Source organism: Sus scrofa, chromosome 17 (assembly GCF_054392235.1).
Source record: "Sus scrofa isolate SSC_HxYL_T2T_F1_AM1 chromosome 17, Sscrofa_HxYL_maternal_Yorkshire_Landrace_v2.0, whole genome shotgun sequence".
NCBI lineage: Eukaryota > Metazoa > Chordata > Mammalia > Artiodactyla > Suidae > Sus > Sus scrofa.
In genome coordinates this window covers 18,521,249-18,546,822 of record NC_139399.1, presented here as the reverse complement: position 1 = coordinate 18,546,822, position 25,574 = coordinate 18,521,249, and the positions used below count along the sequence as shown (strand labels likewise).

Genomic DNA, 25,574 nt, shown 5'->3' with positions numbered 1-25,574 from the left:
ATTTAAAATATCTTGAGGAGTTCCTGTTGTGGTGCAGTGAAAATGAATCTGACTAGTATCCATGAGGCTGCAAGTCCTATCCCTGGCCTCGCTCAGTGGGCCGGGGGTCCGGCATTGCCGTGAGCTATGTTGCAGGTCACAGACAAGGCTCGGATCCTGTGTTGCTGTGGCTTTGGTGTAGGCCAGCAACTGCAGCTCCAATTGGACTCCTAGCCTGGGATCTTCCATATGCTGTGGGTGCGGCCCTAAAAAGCAAAAAAAATTAAAATATATTGAGCACCCACTGCATACCAAATTCCGTCATGAATGATAGGCCTATATTTGTATTTGTATATGCATACATATCTAGCTTGCTATGTGCACATAAACATGTGAGTTTATTTAACAATGTTTGCACATTAAGTGCCAGGCATTGTTCCGCATGCTTTACAAATATAAACTCCTTTTATCTTCATAATAACCCTATGAAGTTTATATGTTGTTATGCCCATTTTAAAGATGATGAAATGGAGGCACAGAGAGTAATTGCCCAAGGTCAGCAACTACTAAGGGAAGAAGCCAGAAGGAACCTAGGTTCTGGACTCTGTACTCTCATTGGTCGCTTTATAGCTTTGACTTGGAGAAATTAAGGAACTTTGTCAGTGCTCTAAACAGCTCTTAATTGGTAGAGCTGAAATCCATTTCCCGGACACACAGACGTGCATTACAGCCTTCGTTTTTTTCTATCTTTGCTCTTGTCATTGGTTCTCTACAACATTCTTTCCACTTTTTTTATTGTTGAAAGCTTATCAGCAGGAAAAGGCTTAATTCACTTGTCCCTTTCTCCAAGATGCCTTTTTTTTTTTTTTTTTTTTAATTTTTGGCGGACCCATGGCATACGGAGCTCATGGGGGCGGGGGGTTGGGGGGTGTTGGGCAGGGATCAGATCCGAGCCACAGTTGTGACCTAAGCCACAGCTGCAGCAATGCTGGATCCTTAACCTACTGGGCAGGGCTGGAGATTGAACCCAAGTAGCAGCACTCCCAAGGCTCTGCTGATCCCACTGTGCCTCAGCGGGAACTCTTTGAAGATGTCTTTCTTGACTAACCCAACTAGAAACCTTTTCCTTTCTTTCTTTTTAATGCGTGTGTGTGTGTGTGTGTGTGTGTGTGTGTGTGTGTGTGTGTGTGTGTGTGTGTGTTTTCTTTTTGGCCATAGTATGCAATGGCTTAATGTGGAATCTCAGTTCCCGGACCAGGGATTGAACCCTGGGTTGCAGCGCTGAAAGCACCCAGTCCTAACCATGAGACCACCAGGGAACTCTCCTCTTCTTTTCTTGGATTCCTGTTGGAATGGATTTTTACCCTTTGGGAGGTTTACTGATAACTTTCTTTTATGGTAGACAGTATTTATATACTTGTCTCCTATCAGATTATAAGCCTCTTGAAGGCAGAACTGTCACTCTGTTTTCTGCTGAGTCTTAGGCATCCTGCCATTCACACGTACCTTGCAAATGCTCGGGAGTTTCATAATGGCAGGAAGCAACTGTTGGACAGATGTTTAAGGGGATGACTGTTAGGAGTATATGGTGTGGGTAAATTTTCCCCATAGAATTCTAAGATACCTAAAAAGTAAGTCTGTTAAAATAAGTACTCAAACAACAGCAATAATAATGCTGCCTTTGTTTTTATACTCCTGATAGAAATTATGTTGTCAGTTATGCAGAAGTAGTTGTTTATCAAAGTTTGAAAGAACTGTCTTGGAGAAGTTGCCATTATGTGTATATATATTTTTTTTTTCTTTTTTTTTGTCTTTTTGTCCCTTTAGGGCCACACCAGCGGCATTTGGAGGTTCCCAGGCTAGGGGTCTAATCAGAGCTGTAGCTGCTGGCCTACACCAGAGCCACAGCAAAGCCAGATCTGACCCGCGTTTGTGATCTACACCACAGCTCAGGGCAATGCCGGATCCTTAACCCGCTGAGCGAGGCCAGGGACTGAACCATCAACCTCATGGTTCCTAGTCGGATTTGTTTCCGCTGTGCCACGACGGGAACTCCTGTATATGTATTTTTTTAGCTTACAAAAAATGATGAAGAAGAAATGGTTTATTCTTTGAGTCAGATTTCTGGGTTCACATGCGTGTAAGTTGGTATTCTGAATCCATTTCTGAAGTATGAAGACAGTTGAACAGCTGGGGACTGTGCTCATGTAATCATCCTGAAGGCCAGAATGGAGGCGTCATTTCTGTGGACTAGAGAGCTATAGCCTTGACGGCTACATATACTTGTTTCAAATTATGGGAGGAAATAAATAGAGCACTTAGCATTTTAGCAGTTTTATGATCAGACCATGTCACTCTTTCATTTTAGTTTGGCTAGCATGATAGTTGATGTGACAGACCTGAATGTATTCAGATTGTGGATATTTTTTTAAATTTATTTTTAAAATTTTTTTCTCTTTTTAGGGCAGCACCCATGGCATATGGAGGTTGCTGGGCTAGGGGTCAAATCAGAGCTGTACCACTGGCCAACACCACAGCCACAGCAATGCCAGATCTGAGCTGCCTCTGTGACCTACCCCACAGGGCAGTGCCAGATCCTGAACCCACTGAGCGAGGCCAGGGATCGAACCTGTGTCCTCATGGATGCCAGTCAGATTTGTTTCTGCTGAGCCATGATGGAACTCCAGATTGTGGATATTTTTTATAGAACTGTGAATTTTTTTCCTTTTTCTCCCCCCCCCCCCTTTTTAATGGGTGCACCTGTGGTATATGGACATTCCTGGGGCCAGGGATTGAAACCGAGCTGCATATGTAACCTACACCACAGCTGTGGCAGTGACAGATCCTGTAACCCACTGCATTGGGCTGGGGATGGAACTCGTGCTGTTGTGGTGACTTGAGTCTCTGCAGTCGGATTCTTAACCCACTGTGCCGCAAAGAGTAAGGTAGATGTAGGTTTATCTTAAGGGGTTTCCTTTGGAAGTAAAGGGATAGGATATTACAGAGCTTTGGAAGATTGTACATTTGTGAGCTTTTGCTGCATAACAAACCACTTCCTTCTAGCAGCTGTAAAATTTAAGTCTGTGGTCCCTGTGGGTGGCTCTTCTGGTTGGAGCTGGCCCAGCTGGTCTCTGCTCTGAGTGCAGCAGGAGGGGGCACACTCCACATGGCTGACATTTGTTAGGTCTGGGTTAGGCTTGCTGTTGTCCCACAGACCAAGCCCAGAGTCAGTGTAGGAAGGTGCTACCTCAGGGTGTGGGTGCAGGGACGCAGGAACAGGTCTGGGTCATTCCCACACTATCTGCCCGACCTGGGATTAGTATGCATTACTTGTCAGTGTCCCTATATTCTGATCTTGCCTTAGGCTTGCTCTAATGGAGAAGAATTGCGCAGTTTGTCCAAGCTACAGAGTCTCTAGAGAGATAGTTTGTAGACCCTGGCTTTCCCTGCACTCTTATTTTTATTATTATTATTATTGTTATTTGCTTTTTAGGGCCACATGTAGAGCATATGAAAGTTCCCAGGCTAGAGGTCCATTTGGAGCTGTAGCTGCCGACCCACAGCCACAGCTCATGGTGACATTGAATCCTTAGCCCACTGAGCGAGGCCAGGGATCAAACCCCTGTCTTCGTGGATACTAGTCGGTTTCTTAACCCCAAGCCACAAAGGATCCTGCACTACTTAACAGTTATTTGAAGCCCCTTTCAACTTTTGATATTTTGAAGCTGTGAACCATAAAAGCATGGGACCTTTAATCCTCTCGCTCGGTAGCATCCCCAGCTCATCTTTGGTGAGGCCTGCCTTGTGGGTAGCAGTGTGATCATAAAGACTCCCATGGTTTATTCACAGCTTGTGCATGCCCAGCTGTCCCCAGAGGCCTCCTTCAGCCCCTTGATGTTGCATCACTGCCCGTTTTACGGGTTTGCCCTAGGTCATACCACTGGTAGGTGGGGACTCCCTTTTGAACCCAGCTCTTTCTGATGCCGAGCTACAGTCCAAAGAAGAGTTTCTCCCAGGTGGGATGGTGATGATTTTTTCAGCAGAAGCCTATGAGTATCTTGTGCCATCCACTGCAAAACTGGAGACTGTGACACATAAATTTGTTTCTCCCCTTTTGACTCTTTCCCTACCTTACACCTTCATTCCTTGAACCAAATAACCAGGTTTACTTAAGATGATACATAGCTCAGAATGGAAACTTTACAGCTGGTTCCAGATGTCATTTCTAAATATTTTGGAATAATTGATCTCTCTATGTATGACTGTTTCTAGATTCCAAAATAAAGGTTGGAATCCTGAGCTATTCCAGGACATGTATTTAAATTTTCATTACAAAATAACTTCACTTAGGGAGTTTTTGTTGTGGTGCTACAGAAACAATCCAACTAGGAACCATGAGGTTGCGGGTTCGATCCCTGGCCTCGCTCAGTGGGTTAAGGATCTCTCGTGGCTGTGGGCTGTGGTGTAGGTCGCAGACACGGCCGGGATTCTGCAATGCTGTGGCTGTGGTGTAGGCTGGCAGCTGTAGCTCCAATTTGACCTCTAGCCTGGGAACAATCATATGCTGCGAGTACGGCCCTAAAAAATAATAATGATAATATCAACCTCCATTTAAAAATGATAGTGTTCCTGGGTGGCGCAATGGGTTAAGGATCTGGCGTTGTCACTGCTGCAGCACACGTTCAGTCCTTGGCATGGGAACTTCCTCATGCCGCAGGTGTGGCTCAAAAAAATAATTTTTCTTAATTATAGTTGATTTACAATGTTGTGTCAATTTCTGCTGTACAGCAGCGTGACCCAGTCATACATATATATACATTATTTTTCTCACATTATCCTCCATCATGTTCCATTGCAAGTGACTAGATGTAGTTCCCAGTGCTGTACAGCAGGATCCCATTGCTTATCCACTCCAAATGCAATAGTTTGCATCTGCCAACCCCAAACTCCCAGTCCCTCCCCCTCCTTCCCCCCCCCCCTTGGCCACCACAAGTCTGTTCTCCATGTCCATGAGTTTGTTTATTTAGAAAAAAATTTTAATAAAGTGAGACTCTGCCCTCTCGCCACCCCACCCCCCCCCCCCGTGCTCCCATAGCTCACAGTGTAGAACTTTTTATTTACTAGAACCGTCTATTTGCCAGGGCAGGGGTGGCTTCTGCCCCTTGAGCTCAGACCTGAGCTTCCCATAGAGATACTGTCTTTCCCGTCTGCGTCCCCAGCTTGTGGTCCCAGGATGGGAGCATCACAGCATGTGTTACCTCAGTCTATAATTGGATTCCATGCCATAGGGGGAAACTCTTCTCTTTGGGTCTCTCCGTCCTCCTCTTAGCCCTCGCCTCTTTTTCCTCCTCTCCAGTCTGAGTTCCTCAGCTTTCAATTTCTCCCACCGTCTCAGTGGCAGGTTTTGTATTCGTTACACGTTGAAGTAATGGTATCTTGGATATGTTGAGTTAAATAAAAATACAATTAAAATTAATTTCACCTGTTTATTTCTCCTTCTATTTTTTAATGTGACTAGTCAGTTTTAAATTATTCGGGTAGCTGCTCCAGAGGGTCTTTATCCAGGTAATTAATTAATGCAAGTTCATAGAAACAAGCTGCTTTTGGGGTTTTTTTTAATTTATTGAAGTATAGTTGATTTACCATGTTGTGTTCATTTCTTTCTTTCCTTTTTTAAATTTAGGGCCATACCTGTGGCACATGGAAGTTCCCAGGCTAGGGGTCGAATTGGAGCGGTAGCCACCGGCTTATACTGTAGCCACAGCAGTGCGGGATCTGAGCCACGTCTGTGACCTATACCACAGCTCACGGCAATGCTGGGTCCTTAACCCACCGAGCGAGGCCAGGGATCGAACCTGCGTACTCGTGGATACTAGTTGGGTTCGTTACAATGAGCCACAATGGGACCTCCCGTCTCCTGTATGCTTTTGTTTTAGTTTCATGGACCTGTTGGACTGAGACCCCAAACGTTGCCCCCTCTACCTGCATCGTTCTGCCCCGCCCTCCCCATCACCCACAGTTCACGAGAACCAATTGGGCGGAGTTAACTTGCTTGTAAATGATGCACAGAGAGTTGTCTCTACTGTCATAGGTGCTCCTGGAGCAGTCGACTCGCAGCTTCTTCTCGCTGGTGAAGAGGAAGCAGCAGGGTGACTAATGTACATTGGAAGATAGACTATTTTCTTTGGAATGTTTTGATTCTTGAATTTTGGAACAGGTGTGGCCAGGGTTGAAAGAAACAGTGGAATCCATACTCGGCGTATTTGACATGCAGAGAACGGGGAAACTGCTCGGTGGGTGCTGCCTGCCTGCAGCACAGTGGGCGTGGGCGCCATCGTCGGCCTGTTCCTCTCCCAGCCAAATCCGATGTAGAAATATTTATGGTGTATTGGCTTTTTTGGTCTTTTTGTTTTGGGTTTGTTTTTGGTTTAGGGAGGAAGTAACGTCTTAGCTTAGAAACTCTTCGGCTGAACTATGCCATAATAGGATGAGGAGGATAATTGTGTCAAAAGTAACCTCACGATGCCCTGAGTCTGCCGTAAAGAATTCCAGAGTGAGTTCACTGCGGATCACCGAGAATTGATTATGAATCAGAGCTCAGCCATCTTTGATACGTGCCCACTTCGTTCCCTTGGGGACAGAGGGGAGGTGGGGGCACCTCCGGCGACTTGGGTTGGGGTGGTGGTGAGCACACGGCCACCCCCATCTCGTGGGTGAGTGGGTGCTGGTCACAGCTGCCTAGGCCGGGGCCTGGGGGTGGATTCCCAGACTGGCAGCCAGCAGGCTGTGTGAACAACAGGAAAGGGTTGTGGCCCCCAGCTCTTGCCAGTGAAAGCCAACCTGTTCGCCACTTTGGGTGACGGGCCACAGGCAGACAGTGCTCCACAGGGATATGGTCAAGACCTGTGGGTCTGTGTCACCTGCCTGTGCCAGAGAATCAGGGTGTGAGCCCTGCAGCGCAGCCCTGGGATTTGGGAGTTGAGTCAAATAAATCTCTCGAAATCTAAACTGGCATATGACATTTTAAAATGAGGAAAATATGCAGCTCTGAAAAGATTTGTGGGATTATAGCCAAATAGTTACTATGGAAGATAGGTCATGGGGAGGTTAGGAGGGGGCGGGGTAATCCAGTGCCGATCCTGAGAGAAGCGCGGGACAAGTCATTGAACGTCCGCCCATTTAAGAAAACAAAATGGGAACCCGACGTCTCCCAGAGATGTGTGGCGATCTGATTGATGTTGGCGCATGCCTTGATATCTTTCATAAAGTGTCCAGTAAGAGCAAAACATGGCAGAGCAATTTAACGATCTACAGCAAACTGGCCTGAACCATCTTGAGTTGCGATTCAGCAGTCGCTGTGTGTCTTTGACACAAGTCTTTCTTATTAAAGGCAGGTTGTATTTTTTCAAAGAAAGTTCCGTGCTACTCCGAATATTCTTTCAAGTGTCAGCGGTATCCTTGGGGTCTTTCACGGTCAGCTTGAGCTTTTACCATACTTCTTAGACGGCCAGTGTACCCAATCCAGCCTGTACTTCAAAGTGCTTCTTGTCAGGGATGAGGCCTTTCGGGAATCTTTGAGGTGTTTGTTTTCAGTTGTAATTTATCAGTGAACCCGTACCCTCAGAGCAGCTCCTTGGGCACTGCAGAAGACAGACCCAGGAAACAAACAAAATTCGTTCATGTTGTATCGAGAGAAGAGCTCTCATTTAAGGCTATTTGTTGGTAGACTTACTGGTGTGTGTTGTCTTTGACGCCTGCTTAATTTTTACACAGTACTGGTAAAGCATCTGACAGAAGGTCCTCTTACTTGGTCTTTTCTGAACATGCAGCACTGCCACCTTGTTGCCAAAGTTTTGTCTGATTGAAAGTGCTTGAAAATCAAATGAACTCCTGTTGTGTAAAAGAGCTTACTCTGTCGGTGCTTGCGAAAACAGCTTAAAAGGAGATAGTATTCTTGGACTGAATTCAGTAATTAGCATAATTGTGATGCTCGGTATTGTTCCCCAGAGCACGCCCCTTGGCCAGATCTCCCATTAAGAGGACACCGATGTTGTCCTGTTGGATAAACCCCCGCACACATGATGCAGATCAGCGAGTTCCTGCCGGCCTCGCCGGTGCAGTTAATTTTAGCTGGGGTTTGTTCTATGAGTTGTAAAACTGTTTACCCAAGTAGAAGTTAGTAAGCTGAAATGTGACTTCTCGCCCGATGTGAGAGGAGCCTGTTTTAGACTGAGATTGTGTTCGTGATCCCAGGAGCAGTCTTCTGAAGAATTGCAGCTCCGATTTCCTTTGAAAGTACTTTGTAAGTACTGAGTGAATGTCTGAGATTTTTTAGAAATCTTTGTTCTTTGGTCTTTTCTCCTTGAATCTTCCTAATGTTGCTATCACAGTAATTTTTTTTTTCTCTCTCTCGGGGAAACTGGAAACTCTGGGATGGGTATTTGAGGGTGTTCTAAGAATGGAGCCGAAAGGTTTTTTTCCTGAAACGTATTCTGCTGCAAGAAACCTGCCTTACTCAGTTTGCCTAGGAGAAAGTATTTGATTCTTACTATTTTTATCTTTGCAAAAGCAACCTGTGGATTATTATATATTTTACCAGTTAAAATCTTTGGTTAATAGAGTGGTGTGTTAATGAGCTTTATTTTCAATGGTAACCTAACTCTTAGAGGAAAAAACATGTTAAAAATTCCTGTGGAATTGTACTTACCGTGAGCTACAAGTTTATGTGCAGAAATAATGAGAGTGTCAAATGTGATTTTGTAAAATATGCAGATGGCGAGTTTTTTCTTTTTAAGGAGGATTGTTGTCCTTAAAAACAGACCCTCCTACTCCTAAAGAGAAGCTCTTAAAAAAAATAAACGTAAATTTAGGAGGATGCCTTTGGCTAGTAATTGAACGCATCCTCTGGAAGATGGATTTAGTAATCGCAATTAATCAAAGGTCATGGAATTCCCTAATCCTGACTCTGCTCTTGATTTAACACGTTGCTGCCAATTTAAATTTGGACTGAAGAAACCTAAAGATTTTAACCTAGAATAAATATTTTGAGTTGAGTCTTAATCACCTTTGCTAAAGTTTGAAGTGTTTTAATTCCAAGGACTCTGACTTCATGCCAAACAGCTTGCTTATGACAGGGAACCGACAGGAATTTCTTAATCCATTAACGGGTAAATTATCTCCCCTCTGGGAATGTGGATTTTAAGGCACCGACTCTAATGGGTGGTGTCTTTGCTGTTCCCCAGACCTCAGGGCTCCAGTATCTGTGGGCCTAGAGGAAGGCATGCCCTTAGATGCCATTTTCCATTTGGAAAGCTGCATTTAAAGACTTCTTTGTTGTTATGTATTGTCTGATTTTTAAATCCCAACGACCCAAGGTGCCAACAATGAAAGGAAATGTTTCAGTGGCACAGTTAGTAGGACAAGAATGTAAGAAGGAAAAAGAGAACTGAGTTCTTGGGCTATTTTTAGAAAGAAACTTAAAAAAAAAAAAAAAAAAAAAAAAACTTAAGCCTTTTTATTGAGCCGAAGAGAAGTGTGCCGCCCAGATCCCTGGCAATTATAACGGCAAAGTCTGTAATGTCATCTTCAGCCGTTCAAGGGCCGATGAGCGTGTCCTTCAGAGTATATACTTTTATCCAAAGGAACTAACTGTTCTTCTGTTAACTGTTACCAAGGCACCATCAGAATGCCAGGCTTTAGAGGTGTGCTGTAGTTGGACATTAGCTCATTTTCAAGCTGTTATTCATCTGCTCCGTTGTAGTTTAGTCCTGTGGAAAAGAAAAGCTGTTTAAGAGCCATCTAGTTTTTAATTTAACAAAAAGGAGTTTCCAGAGGTGTTTGCACCATGAGGAAGCCTGTGTTCTTTTAGGAGGAGTTGCTGAAATGCTCATCACCACTTGCAGCCTGTTGGCCTTGGTGATTTACTCGCGCTGTGAAACAGTGATAGAGGCAGAGGAGCACGTTTCCATGATGTCAGGGTCGGGGTGGGACTCTCTCCTGTTTGCCCGTGATGATGCTCCTCCCTGCTACGGTCACAGTCCCCTCCTGAGAAGAGGCTTTGTGGACTGGCCGTGACCTTGGCCCTGACAGGTCCCTGTGCACTCACCTCAGCCTCCCACGGGAATCCAGATGCCGAGAAACCTGGGTAGCTCTGGGCCTGTGGCCGGAGCCTGTGGCTTCAGCTGTGTGCTGGGCACACTGCTCTTGACTTGATGCCTCCAGTCGTGTGTGCCCTGCTCTCCTGGCAGCCCGCCCTCCCGTCCTCATCCTCCCCCTCTCAAAATAGTTCTAGCCCCAGAGGCCCTGACAGAGGAACTCCTGACTGCTCTGGATTCCTAGAGAAGGGCCATCTGCTGTAAGCCTCAAGGGGGCTCAGGGAGACGGAGAGGACCCTTCCTCTGGATGCCCCACGTCCACGTGCGGCTGTCCATGGGGCACTGTGGCTGGATGGGAACTTCTGTTATCACCAGCTTGCAATTAGTTTTTTTTTTTTTGTTTTTTTTTTTTGTTTTTTTTGTTTTTTCAGGGCCGCACCTGCAGGATATGCAAGTTCCCAGGCTAGGGGTCGAATCGGATCTATAGCTGCCAGCCTGTACCACAGCCACAGCAATGCCAGATTCAGGCCACATCTGTGATCTACACCGCAGCTCATGGCAACGCTGGATCCTTAGCACATTGAGTGAGGCCAAGGATCGAACCCGTATCCTCATGGATTCTAGTCGGGTTTGTTACCACTGAGCTACGACGGGAACTCCCCAGCTTCCCTTTTGGTTTGGAGCTGCTCAGGGACCACAGCTCTGGAATGTTCTCTCCCAGAAGGAAATGTTGCAGGGCTCAGGCTCAATGCTGAGTTTCCACGTTCTATCTGGAGCAGCGGGGGCGGGGGGTGGGCTTGGGCTCTGCCATCTAGGGCACAGGGTGTGGTCGTAGGACCCAGCCCCCGGGCAGGGAATCTGAGGGCTCCTGGAAATGCTGGGGCACTGTTACTGTTCAGCTTGTAGTAAGCGCCCCCAGAGCCAAACAATGCACAAAGGAAGCGATGGTGCCTACTCGCCAAGAACCCTCGTGCTCGAAGTAGGCGGGCCCCAGAGCTGACTTACACATCGAGTGAGCTGGCAGAGCCAAGAATGGAAGGAAGGAGAGGAGAACAGGGTGAGCAGGGAAGGTCCGGGGTCGCCCTCAGGCCACCTTTCAGTTCATCTGGCCTTTTGCCAGGGGCAGAGCCACCGGGCACTGCCTTCCCTGTTCCTGGGAAGGGGTGGAGGTGGGGGCGAGGACGGCCTCCCGGGCCTGACCCACAGCCCCAGTTCCCTGTGATGATCCCCGGCACTGGGAGGAGGCTCAGGAGTTTCCGCCTGCACCTGGACTGTTGCTGTTCTGTAGAGCAAGAGACATGATGCGTCTAAAAGGCAGGCAGTGTCTTTTCTCCATAGAGTGCTCTTGGGGTGGAAGTACGAATTGGGGTTCCAGATTTTCTCTCCCTTTGAAACTGAAATATTCCCGAACTAGTTACTTAGCCCCATTCTGGTTTGGGAGGTTGAGTCAACTGTTAAATTAGGGAAGTGCCTTGAACTGCTCAGAAGAAAGGTGTTTCGAAGGCCAACTCAGCGTTATTGCAGCTCTCAGAGGAGTCAGAAGGCTGTGAATCAGAGGCAGTAAAAAAGGTGAGCTCGGGTATTGGAGATTAATAAATAGGAGGACGGGTATGAATCTGTGAGTCATTTTCCCTTTATACTCAAGCTCATCCCATCGCTGACTAAGGTTCTGGGTCTCATTCCACGGCTCCACAACTGAGAGAACCTTGGAGAGACTGCAACAGAGAAGCTCAGAAATGACTAAAGGGTTGAAAAATGATGCCTGTGCTAAGATGTTAGGGAGCTTCTCTTCTTTAGCCCGCAGGGGAAAAAATGACCAGGGGACTTGTGAATTGTTATTCAAGCATCTGTGTGCTTCGGTACCAGGGAACAGTGGCCGGCTAGGATTCGGTTCTCTCGAGGATGTGAGTGTTTGGTCCAGTTAGGGTTGAGTCAGAACCGCAGTCCCCACAGTGTGATCCACTAACCTCAGCATCAATAGCACCTGGGAGCTTGTGAGAATTGCACATTCTCAGGCCCCACTCAGGACCTGCCAATTCAGAAACTATGGGATGGGGCCCAGCAACCTGTCTTTGAACTAACTGCCCCACCCCCACCCCCACACGTAATTCAGATGCACACTGAAGTTTGCGGACCACTAGACAAGGTACTAGAAGGGTTCTTATAAATTGAGGACTTGGGGTACAGCAAAGTCTAAACTTTTTTCCTGAAGTCTCTAAAAAATGGGTTTGGATTAGTTTGCAATGTTTTCAACATTCTGTCTGCAGTCAGAAGGTCACTGACCTCCCAGAGTCCGAGTAGCCCTGACTCTGCTCTGGATGTCCTCCGTCACTTAAGATGAATAATAATAAAAAAAATTTTTTAAAAAAAGAAGATGAATAATTAACCAGGAGAATTGGGCAATTACTTTTCTGAACTCAGTGGTTAAGACAGTGCCCATGTCGTGTGATCACATGAGCTGTTGTGATAGTAATAAGTTGTGTTATCAGATAGATCCTGCTTAGATCACAGTCCTGTTAATTACAGCGACTGTCTTCTCCCCACCTGAGGAGAGGTTTGGGCAGTGGTCAGAGGGGGAGCCCTTCGCTGCTAGCCCAGAACCCCTCCACGTCACAGCTGCTGGCTGGGTGGCTGCTCTTTTCACAGAGCGCCTTTCAAAAGAAAGGTAACCGCAGGGAAGTTTGTCTCTACCCCCTTGTCCTGCCTCTGTCACTTCCACCTGCAGGAATGTCCTGCCTTCTGCCTGCACAGGAATCCCATCTGGTGCCCTGGAAACTGGGGACAGTGGGGGACCTAAGTATCTAGCATTGGCAGGTCTCTCCAAGACCTGGAGGCCACAGACCTATTTATCCTGTTGCTTTGTATCTACAGCAGACAGCGGATGGTACACAGAGTAGGCACTTGGCACAAATACATAGTTCATTATTCTATGGCAGCATCCAAGGTCACAGGTGCTCTGCCCTCTGCCATGTAGCTAAGGATCTAGAGTCAGGAATCAGCAGTTCTGACCCTTCCCCATCAAAATACTTGTTCCTAAGAGTCCCTCTACCCCCGCCCCCCAATTTTGCACATAATATCAATGCATCTTAATTCAGTTGTCTTTACCACTCTTATATATTTTTCCTTTGTATTTTTGCTTGGAACTGTCTGTGGTTGAAAACACAAACTCCCGGGGGTGGGGTGGGGGTGGGGTGAGAGGTCTGTTGTGCTACATTGTATAGCATTTAATGCATTCAGAGCTTGCCCCATCAGAATGAGGAAGGGGTCCTCTGAGGACATGCTTGGCCAGCCCTGCCTTAGAAAGTGTCGCACAGGCAGCGAACGGCTGTCCCCAGGGAGGACACGTTCAGCCTTGGCGGGAGCCCTGAGGCCCCGAGGCTTTTGCACTGAGAATTGGGATCGGTGGGAGCCTGGGCTTTCATAGCTGTAGTTAACTACACCTCTGCAGGGTATTAAAGACCTTCAAGTGAGGGCTCCTGGCTCAGACCCCAGTTTGCCTTGTAAGGGGAACGAGAGGGATAAAGGCCGCAGGTGTGTATTCTGAGCCGTTTGTGAGCCTTCAGACCTCGATATGTTGGAAAAAACTGACCTCTCAGATGTTAAGCTGTGGGCACTGTTACTTCCCGAGGCCATGTCCCTTGCAGAGTGTGCAAGGCCTGCTCAGTGTGCTGGCTGTGCACAGAGGCACTCGATTGGTCTCAGCAATCCGGAGGGCAGGCGGCTGATTTTAACACCCTGGATCAGTCTCCGAATAGGAAACGTTTTCTTTAAAACCCATGAACTCTCAACAACTATATCTAGCAGAGCAGATTCCAAATGTCTGGTCGATTTATTTCTTAATAAATAGCAGGGGAAAGGCTATTTTCATTTCTCTACAAAGAGGAATGACTGACTGGTCCTTTTGGTATTACATCCTGGCAAAAATAATTTTGTTTTCAAAGTCAGTCGTATCTTGCCCACGTATATGTCGTGAAAAATGAGAGTTGTGGAGTTCTCGTTGTGGCTCAGCAGTAATGAACCCAGCTAGTACCCATGAGGACATGGGTTTAGTTCCTGGCCCCACACAGTGTGTTAAGGATCTGGTGTTGCTGTGAGCTGCAGTGTAGGTCACAGATGCCGCTTCGATGTGGCGTTGCTGTGGCTGCGGTGTAGGCCAGCAGCTGTACCTTTGATTTGATCCCTGCCCTGGGAACCTCCATGTGCTGCGGGTGCAACTCTAAAAATTAAAAAAAATTTTTTAATAAAATTAAACTTCTGGGAGTTCCTGTTGTGGCTCAGTAGGTTGAAGACTTGACATTGTCTCTGTGAGAATGTGGGTTCGATCCCTGGCCTCTGCTCAGTGGGTCAAGGAGTCGGCATTGCTGCAAGCTGTGGTGTAGGTCGCCCATGTGGCTCGGATCTGGTGTGGCTGTGGCTGTGGTGTAGACCTGGAGCTGCAGCTCTGATTAGACCCCTAGCCTGGGAACTTCCATATGCCACAAATGTGGCCCTAAAAAGAAAAAAAAAAAAAATCTTTTTAATTTTAAAAAGACAGTTAAAAAAAAAAAAAAAAAAAAGCAAACACAAACTAGTACACCCAAATGTACACAAAAATAATGGTCATTTTGCAGTAATGGTCTGGAAGCTACCTTGTCTTCCTACTTTTCTATTTTTACTGAAATTTAGAGATGCACGTGTGTTATTTTTTTTTCAGTGGGACGATCTGACTTATGTTTAAGGCAGAGACTTGAGATCTTAGCTCTTGGGAAGAGGCCCACTCAGACTGATCTGTAGAAGCTACTAAGGGCGTGCGAAAGGTCCAGAATGGACTCCTTTTAGTACTTGGTGCTCTGGAAGTTCGGTGACATGGATCTCATGTATATGCCAGGATCTCAGGCTTGGTATTATTTGGAGAGCAGAGGAAGGAAGCTGGGACATCCAACATATTTTTAAAAGTCATTTAAAATAGTACTTCTGGTGTCAAAATTATCCACTTAAGTTTTATGAGGAACCATCCTTATAGACTTAGCTGCGGAGTAGTGGATGGTGGATCTGTGTGCCGTAGCCTTAGATGATACTTTGGGCAACGAGGGACCATGGAAGGAGCAGGTCACCCGGCCAGCGTTTCCTGAGCACTTCTCTGCATGGTGTCAGTGTGTATTTCAGTGGCGTTTACTGAGGTGACAATGCTTAAGAGAGCACTGGCTCCCTCAGTGATCTCTGCCAAATGCTGCCAGGGTGTCCTTGTGGCCTTAAGCAGAATGCTATTTTGAGAAGCTGTTTTGCTACTGGTGGTAGTTGATTTTTTTTTTTTTTTTTTGGCGCTTTTTTAGGGCTGCACTTGCGGCATATGGAAGTTCCCAGGCTAGGGGTCTAAGCGGAGCTACGGCTGCTGGCTCACACCATGGCCACAGCCACAGCAGATCCCAGCAGTGTCTGCAACCTATACCACAGCTCATGGCAATGCCAAATCCTTAATCCACTGAGTGAGGCCAGCGATCGAACCCATACCCTCATGGATCTCAGTCTGGTTTGTAAGCCACTGAGCTGCAACGGGAACTCCCGGTGGCAGCTGATTTAAGGACAGTCTTGAACAGAAACAGGAGGCTCCCTTTCCCCGCTTTGTAGGGTGACAAAAAAGAATGAGTAAGTACTTTCGATGGTTCTTTAAAGAGTCTCTCTTTGAAGTCTGTTCCTGAGCTTTGGCCCAAATGACTGGATCCATTACCAGGTTTACTTGGGGACTGAGGTCTGGACTGAGATTCAGTTGAATCCACTTTGAGCAAAACTGACACCTTAAACTTACTTTAATGCCCAAGCGCCTTGGGAGACTAAAAGGAATCTAGGCTCTTGCGTGACCATATTTTGGCCTCGCCTTTGGTTCAGAACCTTTGTTACTCATCAGGAGTGTTTCCCAGAATCCCTGGAACTTAGAAAGCTGGTTTTTCAAGTTTCCTTCTTACCGGTTTTCATCCTTACAAGGAATGCTCTTCTCCTCATCTTCTCCTTCCTTTCTTCATCATCTGGTCTCTTTCTCTTGCAATTACTTGGTGGGAACCATCTCGGAATCCTTCTCTGCACGCTTGCCTCCCTGAGGAACACATCCCACTTGGGTTCAGCCTCATCTTCTCTGGGGAAGGGAGGGGAAAAGAGCTGCGGGTGAATCCCGTAACCCAGACAATCAGCTAGTCAGCGGATGGAGCCCTGTTCCTGGTGAGGACTGCGGTGGCCACCTCAGCGTGTCCCAGCTGCCAAGCGCTTCCAGCTCTGGTGAGTCCCCGAGCTGCCGAATTACACACACACAGACAGACCTGTGGTGGGGGCACAGATGTGTAGCAAGATGGAATAAGTAGGTGTTACAGTTTGATTGAGCGGGTGCTTTGTAAGGTGAGTGGCGTGAAGGAAGAAAGATACCATTTTATTTATTTATTTATTTTTATTTTATGCTATTTATTTATTTTTTTGTCTTGTAGGGCCACACCTACGCCATGATGGAACTTCCCAGGCTGGGGGTCACATCAGAGCTGTAGCTGCCTGCCTACACCACAGCCACAGCAATTCAGGATCCAAGCTGCGTCTTCGACCTACACCACAGTTCACAGCAACGCCAGACCCTTAACCCACTGAGCGAGGCCAGGGTTCAAACCCGCATCCTCATGGGTACTAGTGGGGTTCGTTACCACTCAGCCATAACGGGAACTCCTGAGAACATCTTTTGAAAAGGGATAAAGCAGATGGAAATATTTCTAGACTACATTCAAAAAGGCAGGAAACTGGTGGCTGTTGAGGGAAAGGGTAGCTTTTGTAAGAGCAAGAGAAGCAATCTTGGCTTCAGAATTTGGACTGAGTTTATTTTCAGCCTTTTTGTTTTTTTGGTTTGCGCATTCATTTTTTTGTTTTGCTTATTTTTGCCTTTACTCTGAAGACTGAATACAGAAATGAGAGGTTGCCGATGTTCTCAACCTAGTGAGGTGATGGGGGTTATCAGTGAGTTCACCTACGATTAGAAAGGTTTTTGTTTTGTTTTGTTTGTCTTTTCTAGGTCCGTACCCGTGGCATATGGAGGTTCCCAGGCTAGGGGGTCTAATCTGAGCTGTGGCCGCCGGCCTACACCAGAGCCACAGCAAAGCAGGATCCGAGCCATGTCTGTGACCTACACTGCAGCTCACAGCAATGCTGGTTCCTTAACCCACTGAGCGAGGCCAGGGGTCAAACCCGAAACCTCTTGGTTCCTGGTCAGATTCTTTAACCACTGAGCCATGATGGGAACTCTAAGAAAGGTTTTAAAAAGAAAGAGTGATTGCTTTCAACTTGACCTGAAATTAAAGTTGTGACTGGAGCAGGAAGGGAGACTTCGCCAGCATGGCCTGTCACCCTGTGCCTTGGCCTGCCACGCAGAGTTGAATATTCCTGGGAACCTGGCAGGTAGCACGTCCAGCCTCACATCCCCTTCTGTCAGGCCTGATTTTCGCCATCTACTTTTGTTTACATTCATTTGATTTTTCCCTTATCTTTAAGTCATAGGGTCTTCGGGCTCTGTGAGATTTGTCAGTAACAGTTAAGTAAATCCAGACTTCTCACTTGAAGAAAAATGACTTGAAGCTTAACCCAGAAGAGACTTCTTTGATCAGGTGTCAAAGCTTGCCATTATCATACTAACTGTTCATGATTAGAATGATGTGGGTTTTTTTAAGGCTAATTTGTATTGTGTTCTGAGAAGAAATGATCCACAGTAGGCAAGAGTATAATAAAAAAGATTTTTTTTCTCTCTTCCTATTCCATATTAAATAGGACCAAATAGAACTTCTATGAGCAGTAGTCCAATTGGATCCAGCTATGTGAGCACAATACAGATGTAGAGCTATCTTTTCTTAAAAAGCAAATCCAACCACTTAAAAATGTACATACAGGAGTTCCCATCATGGCCCAGCAGAAACGTGTCTGACTAGGATCCATGAGGACGCAGGTTTAATCCCTCGCCTTGCTTAGGAGGTTAAGGATCCAGTGTTGCCATGAGCTATGGTGTAGGTTGCAGACGAGGCTCAGATATGGCATTGCTGTGGCGGAGGCCAGAGGCTACAGCTCCGATTTGACCCACAGCCTGGGAACTAATGTGCCGCAGGGTACGGCCCTAAAAAGACAAAAATAATAATAATAATAATAATACACACACACATACACACACACACACACACACACACGCACGCAGTAAAATTTACTTTTTCTGGTGTTCAGTTTGAGTGTTTACACATGCTTAGGATTTTATGACCAGCAGCACAGACAAGATACATAATAATTCCAACTCTCCAAACATTACTCTTGTGCTGCCCCTTGTTTTTAGACCTTCTCTCTATCCCTTGCTCTCTGAACTGTGAAAGTCGCCTCTAAGCCTCACATGTCTTGGTAAAGGGTGAAAATCTTAACTAGCTAAGGGGGCTTAAGCACAACCTTTGACCAGTCAGTGGCGTTTGCTGTTTCATGGGTGATCCCTAGCAAGCCAGACTGAAATATAAAAACAAGGGGAAATATCTGAGCAGGGACATCAACACTGTACACCATAGGGAAAGTAGACTCCCCAGAATTAGTTCAGTCAAGTAAACAAACAACCAAATAACAACAAGGCTCTGGGCAGTGGGGGTACTAGGAACCAGAGTTGCTACAGTATATTATCTAAAACGTCCATTTTTTAGCAAAAAATTATGAGACATTAGCGCAACTGGAAAGTGTGGCACATACACAGGAGAAATAAGTAAACAGCAACGACTTGTCCTGAAGGGGCCTATTTTATTGAACTTTGCAGACAAAGACTTCAAAGCAGCTATTATTATCTTAGTTCAAAAGCTAAAAGAAACCATTCTTAAAGAATTAAAGGAAGGTGTGGTGGCAGTGACTCATCAAGTAGAGACTATCCTTAAAGAGATGATTTTAAAAAAAGAACTGAATGTGGATATGATACCAAAAGCAAAAGCAACAGAAGTAAGAATAAATTGGACTAGATGAAAATTAAAAGCTTCTGTACATCAAATGTCACTGCCAACAGAGAGAAAAGCCAACCTACAGAATGGGAGAAAATATTTGTAAATCATATATCTGATAAGGGGTTCACATCCAGAATATAAATATATGAAGAATTCCTATAACCTGAATAGCAAAAACAAAAGAATCTAATTCAGAAATGGGCGAAGGATTTAAATAAACATTATACCGAAGAAGATGTACAAAAGATCAGCACATGCATGAAAAGATGCTCACCATCACTAATCATTAGAGAAATGAAAATTAAAACCACAGTGAGATATCACCTCATATCCACTAGGATGGCTACTGTTTAAAAACAAAATAAAATAGAAGGTAATGTGTTGATGAGGAAGTGGAGAAATTGTAACTTTTGTGCACTGTTGATGGGAATTTGAAATGGTGGAACTGTTGTCAAAATAGTATAGCAGTGGAGTTCCTGTCATGGGGCATCGGAAACGAATCTTGACTAGGAACCATGAGTGGGTTAAGAATCCGGTGTTGCCTGTGGTGTAGGTCACAGATGCGGAAACGAATCTTGACTAGGAACCATGAGTGGGTTAAGAATCCGGTGTTGCCTGTGGTGTAGGTCACAGATGCGGTTTGGATCTGGCGTTGCTGTGGCCCTGGCAACAAATTAAAAGCCTCTGTAGGCCGGCAACCATAGCTCCAATTCAACCCTAGCCTGGGAATCTCCTTTGAGCTTTGGCTGTGGCCCTAAAAAGCAAAAAAAAAAAGTGTGGCAGTTCCTCAAAAAATTAAAAACAGATTTACCACATGATTGAGCAATACCATTACTGGATATATACCTAAAAGAATTAAAAGCAGGGACTTGAAAAGATATTTGTACACCCATTTTAATAGCCCTATTCAGAACAGCCAAAGAGTAGAAGTGACCCAAAAAGTAGACGTGACCCAGACATCCATCAGCAGCTGAATGGATAAAGAAAACATGATCTGTACATACAGTGAGGTATTATTCAGCCTAAAAATAGAAGGAAATTCTGACACCTGCTGCAACATGGATGAACTTTGAAAACATTTTGCTAAGTGAAATAAAGCAATCACAAAAGCAAATACTATATGATTTCAGTCATACGATATAGAGTAGTCAGATTCATAGAGACAAAAGGTAGAATGGTGATTGCTAGGGAGAAGGGAAGACTATTGTTTACTGGGTAAAGAGTTTCAGTTTTATAACATTAAAAAGGTCTGTAGATGGATATGATGTTTACATAATAGTGTGAATGTACTTAATGTCACTGAACTGTACAGATTAAAAATGGTTAGTAGTAATTAACACAACAATGTAAGTCAAACACTTCAATTTAAAAAACAGTTAAATTGCAGGAGTTCCCATGGTGGCACAGTGGTCTCAAACCCAACTAGTATCTATGAGGACTCGGGTTCTATGTCTGGCCCTGCTCAGTGGGTTAGGGATCTGGTGTTGCTGTGAGCTGTGGTATAGGTCACAGCCACAGCTCAGATCCCACATTGCTGTGGCTGTGGTGTAGGCTGGCAGGTGCAGCTCCAATTCAGCCCCTTGCTTGGGGACTTCCATATGCCACAGGTTCAGCCTTGAAAGGACCAGGAAAAAAAAGAAAAAGGTTAAATGATAGATTTTATTTTTAACACAATTAAAACATTTGTAATGGATTTGGAGTTGCAAAATGCATTAACCAAAATGAAAAACTCTTTGGAGGCTCAACAGTAGATCTGAGTTGTCAGAAGAAGGAATCAGTGAACTTGAAGATAGAGCCCTAGAGATAATGCAGACTAAAGAACTGAAAGAAAAGTGAACAGAACCACAGAAAAATATAGGCCCCTATTAAGTGCACCAATAGAAATACCAGAAGTAGAAGAGAAAGGGGCAGAATAAACATTCAAAAAATAATGGCTGACAAGTTGATGAAAAACATTAATGTACACACCCAAAATGTTTAACAGACATGGATCATGATAAACACAAAGAGGTCACCACTCAGACATGTTTATAGCTGAAATTTTGAAAGACAATGAGAAAATTGGAAAGCAGCAAGGGAGAAGTGACTCCTTAAGTATGAGGGACGCACCCCACCAATAAGACTAACAGCTGATGTCTTGTCAGGAACAGTGGTTGCCAGCAGGCAGTGGAAGACATGTGAACATGCCGAAAGACTCCTATGTCCTGCAGAGCTATCTTTTTAATAATAAAAGCATTCCCAAGTAAATAAGAACTAGAAGAATGCACTGCTAGTGGACCTGCCTTACAAGAAATACTCAAAGAAGTTCACTAGGCTCAAAGGAAGTGACACAAGACAGCAATTTGAACACACATGCACACGTGCCTGTGCTCCAGTTATGGTAATTAAGAAGGTAATGAATACACACACACACAAGCTCCAGTAAAGGTAATTAAGTAGGTAATGATAAAATATGGTATAATTACATATTTCCTTTTCTTTTACCTGATCGCAAACATCACTAAAGAGCAGCTTATATCTACCTGCTTTCTACTTGTTAGAAGAAAGCGTCTTGTGTTCACTTCTAGGCATCCTCCAAAGCTCTGAGTTTTGTCAAGGGAAAAACGGGAGGCTAAGGAAGGTAGTGAGTTGCCCAAGAAAGTTTATCATGCATGAAGAATTAAGTGCCCAGGCGTACTCTCGGAATTAGGAAATAATTTTCAAAGCTTTATTGCTTTTGTTTTTTAGGGCCGCACCCACGGCATATGGAGGTTCCCAGGCTAGGGGTCCAATCAGAGCTACAGCTGCCAGCCTACACCACAGCCACAGCAACGCCAGAGCCTAGCCGTATCTGCAACCTACACCACAGCTCATGGCAATGCCGGATCCTCAGTCCACTGAGCGAGACCAGGGATCAAACCGGCAACCTCATGGTTTCTAGTCAGATTCGTTTCCACTGTGCCGTGATGGGAACTCCAGTTTTCAAAGGAATTCTGTAAACTGTCATACCTCTCTTATATTTTTTTAACTTATATTTCCAAGGTTCTTGGAAGGCGACATCAAGCAAATGCTTGTGGTTTCTTAATTTAGTAGATAGACTTTAACTTCATTCTGAGAGATACGAAGAACTGCTAAATTTTCCCCTGATTTACTGACCAGATGAACAATTTATGGACCTACTGCCTTGTGTAGGCTGCTTACATTGCTAGGTAGCACAGTATCGGTGGAATTGAATCAAGTTTTCAGACTTTTTTTTTAATTTTTAAGCTTTTTATTTTAATATTGTTTATTAAAGTATAGTTGATTTACAATGTTGTGTTAATTTTAGGTATACAACACAGCGATTCATTTATATACACATATATATTCTCTTACAGATTCTTTTCCATTGTAGGTTATTATAAGATATTAAGACTTCAGACACTTGAACAGACTTCGCTATATCACAGAGAGCAAAAAGTCCAACTAAATCAATTTAACGGTCATTTAATGGTCTCTTGCTTCTGCTGCCTAAGAACTATTGCTTCAGAACCTCTGGAATGAGAACAAGAAATACAGGCCTGGAAGTAGCACATGGAAAATAGTTGCTATAATAATCTTCATCTGTCAACTCTTCTATTTATGTTAATGTTCCCTTAATAGAAATAATATGTAGTAGTATCAGGAATCAATGTTTTTGTAAGTATCATTCACATTTTTATTGAGCTTCCATTACAGTCGGACCAAAACTAGCAAATATGTAAGAACCAAGCGATCTATTTATATACATCGTTCCATTTTAAACTGTGGCTGGAGGGAAAGTATTTCCCTAATATAGCTCTTGGAACTTGGTCAAACAGTCCAGCACTTCAGGGCACGGACTTGGAACAAGTGATCCTAGGTTTGCCGTTCGACAGAAGTGATGTTAACTGATTTGCTTGTGAAAACGAATCTATTTTTGCTGAGCAGTGAAGAAAAACAAATTTACCTAGAATATTTGGAGGGAACCTGTCTCTAGTGCCTAGAGGAAGGGAAAAATGTTTAGAAGCCATTTCTGTCTTGGAGTAGGAGTAAATAGGTAAAGCTTAGCTGTCAGTGGTTAAAGAATCCAACTAGGAACCATGAGGTTGCGGGTTCCATCCCTGGCCTCGCTCAGTGGGTTAGGATCCGGCGTTGCCGTGAAGTGTGGTGTAGGTCGCAGATGCGACTCGGATCCCGCGTTGTTGTGGCTCTGGTGTAGGTCGGTGGCTACAACTCCGATTCGACCCCTAGCCTGGGAACCTCCAACATGCCGCAGGAGCGGCCCTAGAAAAAGCAGAAAGAAAAAAAAAAAAAGAGTGGCTGATAATGTATTTCCTTATAGTGATCTTTTCATGGAATCACTCAACTGTCATTTCAAATGGAAACAAAAGCTTTCTTACTGTAACAAAAGCTTTCTTACTGTAACCCATCACACAGTCATTTAAATCCCATTTGAACCTCTCCAAGGAAGTTGCACTTCTACCTCTTGAGGCAGTCTTTCACTTTCAGTTTTTTCTTTTTCAGATTTTTTTCCCCCCATATAGATCATCACAGAATATTGGGTAGAGTTCCCTGTGCTATAGAGCAGGTCCCCATTTTTAAAAAATACTTTTTGGAGGTCCCTGGTGGTGCAGTAGGTTAAGGACCTGGTGTTGTCACTGCTATGGCTTGGGTTGCTCCTGTGGCACAGGTTAGATCCCTGGCCCAGGAACTTTAACATGCCATGTGTGCAGCCAGAAGGAAAAATACATATATATTTTTTCATGTAAGTCATGTAGGAATTCCCAAATCTTCTCTTCCTAACTCCTCTAACTTTAACATTTTAATTAATTTTGCTTTTATTTCTTTATCCTTATAAAAGTATATATTTACTTAATTTATATAACACCTTCCCAGAGAACAAAGGGCTGTGTGGAAAACATCTAAATAACACAAACACTTTATGAGCCAAGAAGAAATTTAAATGTCAGAATGACAAAAATGCAGGAGGGAGAGGAATATATCAGGACTGAGGCCTCGTGCAGACGGCCTGAGCCCGCGGGGTCTGCCATGGAAACTTTAGAGAGGACCAAAATAAGTTTGTTCGTGTTCCATAAATTCACGAGCGCCGCTGATTGCACTGCTCAAGAGAAGGTCAGAAATTTCCACCCCCTCTCCCCACAGGACAATCCTGTGGTTCATGGTTCCAGGCTAAACTGCCTCTTCCCAGCCCTGTGGTCTCTGGTTGCTGTAGAATAAAGGAGCTGGACAGGACTTGAAGGCATCAGCTGACCTTGAAAATGGTCCAGGATGCAGGCTCTGTGGCAGGCATTCTTAGTAATCCACCCTTTTTATCACCCTCTCCTCTTTCCCTTTCGTCTCTGCCTCTGTGTCCCCAGCTGAGGCTAGGACCTCAAGGAACCTCAGCTCCTAGGACTGGGACCTCAAGAAACCCTTAGCAGCCCCTATGGTGGGGGCTAGCATATAAAGAATGCCTGGGGGCTTCAGCCAGGAGCATCACTTCTGGTGCCCATACCCTGCCTTCATTGGAGCACCTCCGTGGTGAGTGGATCAGTGTAATCTGTGCAGTTAGGATGGTCACATCTTCAGGAAGCCCGGAATTGGAGTAGATGACTTTTTTTTTTTTTTCTTTTTATGACCGCACCTGTGGCATATGGAAGTTCCTGGGCTAGGTTTCAAATCAGAGCCGCAACTGCAAGCCTTCGCCACAGCCACAGCAACACGGGATCCGAGCCAGGTCTGTGACCTATGCCATAGCTTGCAGCAATGCTGGATCCTTAACCCACTGAGCGAAGTCAGGAGTGGAACCTGCATCCTCACAGACTGCATCAGGTTCTTAACCCGCTGAGCCACAATGGGAACTCCTAGATGACTTCTAGAGTCCCTTCTGTCTTTAATGTTCTGTGGAGTTCCTGTCATGGTTCAGAGGTAATGAGCCCAACTAATACCCCATACTTTTCTTTGTGGTGTTTTCAAGGGTTTTTTCAATGATGAAAGTAGTAATTTTCATGATAGAAAATTTTGGTAATATCAAAAAGTGCAGGAATTCCCTGGTGACCTAGCGGGTTAAGGATCCAGCGTTATCACTGCAGTGGCCTGGGGCATAGGTTTGATCTGTGACCCAGGAATTTCGACATGCCACCTGTGCAGCCAAACAAACAAACAAACAAACAAAACATGTAGAGGACATCTAGAGAGAGTCACTCTGAATCTGAGCATGTTTCTTTAGGGTCACATTGGTGCATTCTTTTTTCTTTTTTGTGTGTGTGTGTTTTTTTAGAGCCACACATTTGGCATGTGGAGGTTCCTAGGCTAGGGGGAGCCGAATTGGAGCTGCAACTGCTGGCCTACGCCACAGCCACAGCAACGCAGGATCCGAGCCGCGTCTGCCACCTACACCACAACTCACGGCAACACTGGATCCTTAACCCACTGAGCGAGGCCAGGGATCAAACCCGCATCCTCATGGATGCTAGTCAGGCTTGTTAATCACTGAGCCATGACAGGAACTCCTGTTGGTGCTTGCTTTCTTTTTTTTTTTTTTTTTTTTTATTACTCAAATGAA

General features: G+C 45.0%; 1 protein-coding gene across 19 annotated transcripts in view; it reads left to right on the top strand.

Moving 5' to 3' along the window:
- SLC20A2 (solute carrier family 20 member 2) overlaps positions 1-25,574 on the top strand; it is a 116,000-nt gene that overhangs the window by 30,488 nt on the left and 59,938 nt on the right. Inside the window, exon 1 of one of the 19 annotated variants that reach the window (XM_085004382.1) lies at positions 8,040-8,281. The exons of 15 other annotated variants lie outside the window; for them this stretch is intronic. The gene's annotated coding sequence lies outside the window, so the exon portion shown is untranslated. Of the gene's footprint in view, positions 1-8,039; positions 8,282-10,283; positions 11,643-14,525; positions 16,323-25,574 lie in introns of those variants that run through there. 3 more of the 19 variants (XM_085004397.1, XM_085004398.1, XM_085004396.1) reach the window with 3 other exon arrangements.